General features: G+C 35.1%; 1 non-coding gene across 1 annotated transcript; it reads right to left on the bottom strand.

Annotated features, from left to right (window-relative positions):
* Positions 1–427: 427 nt before the first annotated feature.
* On the bottom strand, positions 428–534 carry LOC114912941 (small nucleolar RNA R71). The gene has a single exon (XR_003798959.1). It is a non-coding gene; the product is annotated as a small nucleolar RNA R71 (small nucleolar RNA).
* Positions 535–8,977: the final 8,443 nt, after the last annotated feature.

Below are 8,977 nucleotides of genomic sequence, written 5' to 3'. Positions count from 1 at the left end.
GCATACACTAAGGAGAGAATGAAGACTGGAGGAAGAATAGCTAGTAGACATGGTCGAGAACCAGATGACTTTATGTGACTATGCAATGCCAAATGTTAATGGGGTGCAGACGAGCATTGTCAGATCAACTGTCAATGCCAACAATTTTGAAATCAAACTTGGTGTTATTCAGATGGTGCAATAAGAATAGTTTGGTAGAGGAACTACAGAGGATCCAAATGAGCACCTAGCCAATTTTTTGGAGATATGTGACACTATCAAGATCAATGGACCTAGTGAGGATGCAATTCGATTAAGGTTATTTCCATTTTCTTTGAAGGACAAAGTGAAGGCATGGCTGAATTTCAAATCTCCAAATTCTTTTACAACATGGAATGCTTTGTCACAAGCTTTCTTGAGTTAGTATTTTTTCTCAGGTAAAGTAGCAAAACTCAAAAATGATATTACTAGTTTTGTTCAATTGGATAGTGAATCTTTGTATGAAGCTTGGGAAAGATATAAAGATTTGCAGAGGAAGTGTCCACATAATGGTCTTCCAAATTGGTTAATTGTGCAAACTTTTTATAATGGCCTAACACATTCAGTCAGGATTATTATTGATGCAGCTGCAGGAGAACCTTTGATGGATAAATCAACTGAAGAAGTTTATGAGTTGTTGGAAGAGATAGCTTCCAATAACTATCAATAGTCAAATGAGAGAGGTATGTCTAAGAGAGCATCAAGTATGTGATATGGATGGTATCAATATATTGAATGCCAAAGTTGACTCTCTTGTAAAAAATATTTGGGAAACTTGGTACTGCTAATGTTGTTTCTAACATAGTTTTGAGTTGTGATTGGCGTGGAGGAACTCATATAAGTTCTGATTGTCAGCAGGTAAAGCAAGCTCAGTTTGTGTCTAACTTCAACAGGCAGTAGGGCAATCTTTATTCCAACACCTATAACCCGGGATGGAGGAATCATCCCAACTTCGCTTGGAGGGATCAAGATAATCAAGGTAGTAGTTCTAGACTGCTTAATCTCTCTGATTTCAGCCAAGACTCTAAGGAGTTGTGCAACAACCTGAAGGTAAGCAGTCTTGGGAGATGGTAATTGAAAAGTTAGCCAATGTGACTTCAGACAGATTTGAGAAGTTGGAGGCCAAAATAGATCAGTTGGCCAGTTATAACAGAAACTTGAAAATGCAAATGGGGCAGTTAACAAGTTTAATTAATTCACGTGGATAAGAAAATCTGCCTAGCAAGATCGAAGTGAATCCAAAGGAGCACTATAAAGCAGTTACATTGAGAAGTGGCAAGCAACTTGGTCAGATAAGTAGTGAGACTATGGTGGGTGATGAAAATGAATTGAAACATGAAGAAGTGACCAACCCATATCCAGGTGAATAAAGTGAAAAAGAATCAAATTGGACCTAGATCAAGTCTACACCACCACCACCAATCAAATCTTATGTTCCCCCTATTCCTTTTCCGTAGAGATTGAAGCAAAACAAATTAGATAAACAATTTGAAAACTTTTTGCAAGTGTTTAAGCAACTTCACATTAATATTTATTTTGCAGATGCTTTGGCTTAGATTCTAGTCTATGCAAAATTTTTAAAGAAGATCATGTCTAACAAGAGGAAACTAGATGACTATGAGGCCATTGCCTCGATTGAGGAGTGCAGTGCAATAATTTAGAATAAGCTTCCACCAAAGCTTAAAGATTCAGGGAGTTTTTCTATCCCTTGTACCATAGGTAATGTTGATTTTGGTAAAGCCTTATATGATTTGGGTGCTAGTGTCTCACTGATGTCTTTGTCTATTTTCAGAAAGCTCAGTTTGAAAGAGCTTAAGCCTACTACCATTTTTTTGTAGCTAGCAAATAGATCAGTGAAGTATCCTATGGGTATCGTGGAAAATATTTTAGTTAAGGTAAGAAAGTTTTATATTCATGTGGATTTCATTATGTTAGAAATGAAGGAAGATGCAGAAATTCTTATCATTTTGGGTCGGCCATTTCTAACCACAACTGGAGCCATAATTGATGTAAAAAATGGTAAGTTAACATTGAAGGTCGGTGAAGAAGAGGTTGAATTTAATTTAAATAGGACAGCCAAGTATCCTTCTTTCACTGATAGTGTTTGCCACATTGATTGTATTGATGAGTTAACCCGAAATATTTTTCAGTTTGAACATCTTAATGAACTTTTTGAAACTTATTTAGTGAATGCAGCAACAAATAAAGATATGAACTTGGAGGTTGTAGAGGTTGCAAATACTCTGGAGGCTACATTTCCTATGCTGAAGGTGAGAAGGATGCAGTTTGAGGACATAGAAAAAGGTAAGCCACTTCCTCCTCCTTCCAATGTGCAAGCATCAGTTTTGGAGCTGAAACCATTATCCTTATATCTCAAATATGCATTATTAGGTAAGAATGATACTTTACCTATGATTGTTAATGCTTCTTTATCTAATGAACAACTTAATAAACTATTGCATTTGTTGAGATCTAGAAAATAGGTCATAGGATGGACTATTTCAAACCTTAGAGGAATTAGCCCTTCGTTATGCATGCATAGAATATTAATGGAGGATAACCATAAACCTGTTGTTGAAAATCAAATAAGGTTGAATCCTATCATGAAAGAAGTGGTAAGGGCTTAAATACTTAAATGGTTAGATGCTGGTATTGTTTATCCAATTTCTAATAGTTCATAGATTCGTCCAGTGTAGGTAGTATCTAAAAAGGATGGGATGACTGTTGTGAATAATGAGAATAATGAATTAATTCCCACTAGGATAGTAATTGGTTGGAGAGTTTGTATAGACTATAGAAAACTTAATAGTGCTACTCGTAAGGATCATTTTTCTTTATCATTTCTTGATCAAATGTTAGAAAGACTTGCAAAGTATGACTACTACTATTTTTGAGATGGTTATTCAAGTTATAACCAAATTCTTATTGCTCTTGAGGACCAAGAAAAGACAATATTTACATGTCCTTATGGTACTTTTGCATTTCGTAGGATGCCTTTTGTGTTGTGTAAGGCACCTGCGACTTTCCAACGTTGTATGATGGTCATATTTTCTAATTTTATTGAAAAGATTGTAGATGTGTTTATGGATGATTTTTTTGTATTTAGATCTTCTTTTGATAACTATTTGGCTAAGTTGTCTCCAGTTTTGCAGCATTGTGAGGAGACCAACTTGATGTTGAATTGGGAGAAATGTCACTTTATGGTGCAGGAAGGTATTGTTTTAGGACATAAAATTTTAGCATAAGGTATTGAGGTAGACAGAGCAAAAATTGAAATCATTGAGAAGTTGCTGCCACCTACTAATGTTAAGGGGGTTAGAAGCTTCCTTGGGTATGCAGGGTTCTATCGATGATTTATAAAAGATTTTTCTAAAATCTCTAAACCCCTTTGTAATTTGTTGAACAAGGACGTTGTTTTTGATTTTGATAAAAATTGTTTGGATGCTTTTAACAGGTTGAAGTAGGAGCTAATTTCAGCCCCAATTATGGCAGCACCAGATTGGAGTTTGCTATTTGGGTTGATGTGTGATGCGAGTGATTTTGCATTGGGTGCCATTCTTGACCAAAGAAAAGACAGGAAGTTGCATGTTATTTATTATATTAGCAAAACTTTAAATGATACACAATTAAATTATGCAACTACTGAAAAAGAATTATTTGCTGTTATATTTGCTTTTGACAAGTTTCAATCTTATCTCATAGGTTCCAAGGTCATTGTATACACTGATCATGCAGCAATCAAGTACTTATTGATCAAGAAAGATGCGAAGCCATACTTAATCCGGTGGGTGCTGTTGTTACAAGAGTTTGACCTTGAGATTCGAGACAAGAAGGGTATGAAGAATGTGATGGCAGACCACTTATCAAGATTAGAACAACCTAAAGCAGATGAAGTACCCATTAATGAAAATTTTTCAGATAAACATTTGTTGGTTGTTTCATTCATAACTTCCTGGTATGCTGATTATATAAATTATTTGGTGAGTGGTATTATTTCTTCTGATTTAAATTACCACCAAAGGAAGAAGTTTTTGTGGGAGGTGAAACACTATTTTTGGGAGGAGCCATTGCTGTATAAGCATTGTGCTGATAGAATGATTAGAAGATGTATGCTGTAGGAGGAAATGAAGGATATTCTTGAGCATTGCCATTCTTTGAAGTGTGGTGGTCATTTCAGCACTTCCAAAACTGTTGCTAAGGTATGGCAATCTAGTTTTTATTGGCCTACCATATATCAGGATGTCAGGTAGTATGTGGGCATGTATGATCGATGTCAGGAGGTTGGAAACATTTCAAAGAAGCATGAGATGCCCTTGAATAACATATTGGAAGTAGAGCTGTTTGATGTATGGGGAGTGGATTTCATGGACTCATTTTCTTTCTCCTTTAATAATCAGTACATCTTGGCAGCAGTGGACTATGTGTCTAAATGGGTTAAAGCTATTGCAAAACCTACCAATGATTCTAAGGTAGTGATGAGGTTTGTCAAAAAGAATATTTTCTCGAGGTTTAGAGTTCCAAGGGCAATAATCAATGATGAAGGTTCTCATTTTTGTAATCAATCCTTTAATGCCTTATTAAAGAAATATGGGGTTACTCACCAGGTGGCACTTGCTTATCATCCCCAAACTGATGGATAAATGAAGCTTGCAAATCGAGAGTTAAAACAGATTTTGGAAAAGACTGTGGGTAGTTTAAGGAAAGATTGGGTGAAACAAACTGAATGATGCATTATGGGCATAAAGAATAGCCTTCAAAACTCCATTAGGTATGTCACCTTATAGGCTGGTCTTTGAAAAATCATGTCATTTACCAGTTGAGTTGGAGCATAAAGCCTATTGGGCAATCAAGGAGCTGAACATGAATTTAAAGGTTGTAGGTGAGAAAAGATTACTTTAGTTGAGTGAGTTAGAAGAGTTTCAATTAGATGCTTATGAGAGTGCTCAACTTTACAAAGAAAAGATCAAATTTTAGCATGACAAGTATATTCAGAAAAGAGATTTTGAAGTTGGGCAGCAAGTGCTACTCTTCAACTCACGACTTAAATTATTTTCGGATAAGTTGAGATCAAGATGGTCAGGACCATTTACAGTGTCAAAAGTATATCCATATGGTGCTGTGGAGATTTATAGTGAGACTACTGGTTTGTTCAAGGTTAATGGGCAGCATTTAAAATCTTACTTTGTGGGTGATGTGGTATCGAAAAGGGTGGCCTACCCTTTGAAAAATATAAAATATGGTTAGAAACTGTGTGGTAGTCAAGCTAATGATCATAAACAAGCGTTTCTTGGGAGGCAACCCAAGCTAAATCTTTGTTTTGTTCTTTTATCTTTTATAACTTCTTTATTTCTACTAGTTTTCATTAAATAATTATGACCGTAACCCCCTTTGATTTTATTGTGCATCTTTGAGAATTAAGTACGAGGCTAATATTTCTTCATAAATGCAGAATTTAGATTTGAGGAAAGCTATATATTCAGCTTTGCTAATAGGGGAGTATCAGTTTTTCCTTCTTCTTTTCTTTCACATTGAGGATAATCTGTAATTTTAGTTTAGGGAGATAGATTTATGATTTGATGATGATTTGATAGTGTTTTGTGAGCAAATTTTTTTGAAAACTCTATTTTTAATGCCGTTCAAACCTGATTTATGTGAAAGAAGGTGTGAAAAGTTTAACCTGCATGTGAAACTGAGAACTAGTAGAGTAATAAATCATCTCGGATTTTTTATTATTTGTCAAGCATCAATTTTTGATTTGGAATAAGTAACATCTTGTAAAGAATGATCAAGCATGCTGGAATTTGTATGATAGTTGAAGTACATATTCCTTACAAACTTGTGTGAGTAATGTGACTATGTATGAAAAATGAGTGTGATGCTTTTCTTGTGATTATCCCCTTTGAGCTAGTCCTAAACATGGTTTAAGTAAATAAGGTGATGTGTGCATAAAGTTAATTTACTCCAATATTTTGAGTTGCTTAGTAACTAGGGGTATTCATCACCAATGTTTACTCTTACATCAAAAGGCAACTTGAAATATGAGTATACAAAGTACTTTAAGTTTGTAACTTGTTGAGTAACCAGGTGCATTCATCATAAATATTTGCATTCACATCAAAAAGCAAGTGCTTAAAGATGAAAGAATAAATATTATTCAAAAAAAAAGAGAAAAAATGAAGAGAAAATTTAAAAGAAGAATAAAATCCATAGTTTGCTACCTTATTTGTAGTAGTGAGAAGGGGTGATTGCAAGTTGAGTTGATACATGATTCAATTGTATTAGTTACATGATGAGCATGATTGGATTTGGAATTATATATGAAAAATGGAACCAAAGAATATGAGTATGCTTAGTTTTTTTTTTGTTAAAGAATTGATGTTTGCATAATAGGTACTTTGAGTATGATGATATGTTGAATTTTGGTTTGGAGTGTTGTCCTTTATTTTGAATGGTTTTTTCTTTTGCTTGAGGACAAGCAAAAATTCAAGTTTGGGGGCATTTGATCGAGGAATAAATTGCATATGTTTGGTGGTCATAAATACTTAGTTTTAGATTTAGTTCTATATTTATTAACTACTTTGTTTAGTTTCTCGGGTCTTATTTTGTATTTATTTAATTTGTGATCTTCTTTATGTTTTGAAGGTGTTAAGGTGTCTATAAAAAAAGAAATAAGTTGAGCTTGCATAATGAAGGAATTCACCAAATGAAGGATCCACCAAAAAGAGTTTCAGACAAGCTGGCTCGAGCTTGAATCGATCCAACTTGGATCAAAAGTTTTAGAAGTTTAGTATGGCACGTAGTCAAGCCAACCTAACATCATAAGAGCCGACTCGACATCAGTTCAAGCTAGCTCGATGTCTTTCTACGGGCGAGATAGTTTCCGCTTTGATTTTCTGATGCGATTCATGAACAAATCTTTTCAAAAATTCAAAGAGCTTTAGTTTGAGGGATTTGATAAGAGAGAAAATTGAGAGATATTAGGAAGGAAAGAACAAAAATTTAAGAAAGCAAATCAGAGGGAATAAAGGGAGAATGGATGATTTTCTGGGCAGAAAAATAGAGGAGGAAGATCTGGCAAAGGCGGGGGCTGGGCGTAAGGAATTAGCATACTGGACATGGTAGGTAGCTGGGTGCTTCACAGACATTTGTGGCATGTGTTTCACGAGAATACCAGGTGGGAGTGCATGGGTGTTTGTGGAGAGCACGTGTCCAACAGGAGCGGAAGGTGGGCTATCAACTAGCATGGCGTGAAGGCATGAGTAGAGCATTGGAGCCACCATGTGTCATGCACAGATAGACACAAGGACAAAGCAAGAAGGGAGCTGGCACATATACATGAGCGCATGAATGATGCAAGGACTGGAGTCTTTAAAAAGGGCTGGAGAGAAGTTGGAGAGAGAGATCAAAGAGGGGAGGCAAAAAGCTAGAACACAGAGATAGTTAGAGAGCTAGAAGGCTTAGGGTAAAAGACCGAAAATCCAAGGGCTGCTTACCGAGAGGAGAGAGCTAGGATCTGATCATCTAGCCATCTTTCTTTCTTTCTTCCTCTGTATTTTAGTTTGCTGAATTTTTAGTGTTTAAAAATGGATATTGTTTTGTTTTATTCAATGAATATTGTGTGTGATTTTCTATCCATGAGTAGCTAGACATTTTGTCCTAGAACTTAGATTTAGTTCTTGATTTTCTTGTGATCATTTGATGCTCTTAATCAGATATTCTTGTTGGTGTAATTTGGTGTTTTTGAATTTAATTTGTGTGATTAATTGGCTACTAATTGCATGTCTAAGGTGTTACATAATGGATCGAAAGATGAAGTGTGACATTAGTTGGTAAAAATATCAAACCTTGGTAGCGTTACTTAGAAATAAGAACACTCAATTGTGACTTTTGTTGAAGACATCCAAGAAGCTTAATGAACTCATATTAAAACTAAAGACTACAAAAGTAGGCTTAAGATTAATGTTGAGTCTTGAAAGAGATTATTACATACAAAAGAAGGAATCTAGTAATTGCTACTAATAAGAATGAAACCAATCCATTATATTAAAATGATCACAGAAAATCAAGTGACAAAATCTATGTTCTAGGCATCCATCATTTATTTTGAATCTTGGAAGTTGCATTTGATTTGACTTTAAGTGCTATAAACAGTTTTCAGTTAATCGAATTTCAGATTTAATCATTTGAACTTGGCTTGTCTAGATAATATAGGAAATTTGTACTTTGGTACATGAATCTCTTCCTCGTGGGAATGATACTTTATTTATCCTTTACTACTACTTACGATCCATACACTTGTGGGATAGTTTTAAGGGGACAATAAGTTTTTGGCACCATTATCGGAGAAGAGTGTTTTCAATATCAACAAGAAAAATTTTCTTATTAATCTAAACTATTTTGTTTTCATTAAAATTCTGTGCTGATTTGATTTTATTTGATCTATTTTTTTTATGTTTCAGGTTAGTTTTGGTGCATGAGATGAGGCCGTAATCTAGATTTGGAAGATTTTGATCCAGAGATCGAGCATATATTGCATACACTAAGGAGAGAATAAAGACTGAAAGAACAACAGCTAGTAGACATGATCGAGAACCAGATGACTTTACGTGACTATGCAATGCCAAATGTCAATGGGGCATAGACGAGCATTGTCAGACCAACTATCAATGCCAATAATTTTGAAATCAAACCTGGCCTTATTCAGATGATGCAACAAGAACAGTTTGGTGAAAGAACTATGGAGGACCCAAATGAGCACCTAGCCAATTTCTTAGAGATATGTGACACTATCAAGATCAATGGAGCTAGTAAGGATGCAATTCAGTAAAGGTTATTTCCATTTTTGTTGAAGGACAAAGCTAAGGCATGGCTGAATTCCAAATCTCCAAATTCTTTTACAATCTGGAATGCTTTGTTACAAGCTTTCTTGAGTAAGTATTTTCCCCCAGGTAAAATAGCA

This window comes from Elaeis guineensis, chromosome 10, assembly GCF_000442705.2.
Source record: "Elaeis guineensis isolate ETL-2024a chromosome 10, EG11, whole genome shotgun sequence".
In the NCBI taxonomy this organism is placed as follows: domain Eukaryota; kingdom Viridiplantae; phylum Streptophyta; class Magnoliopsida; order Arecales; family Arecaceae; genus Elaeis; species Elaeis guineensis.
Note: the sequence above shows the minus strand (reverse complement) of the source record. Positions and strands in the feature narration are given on the sequence as shown.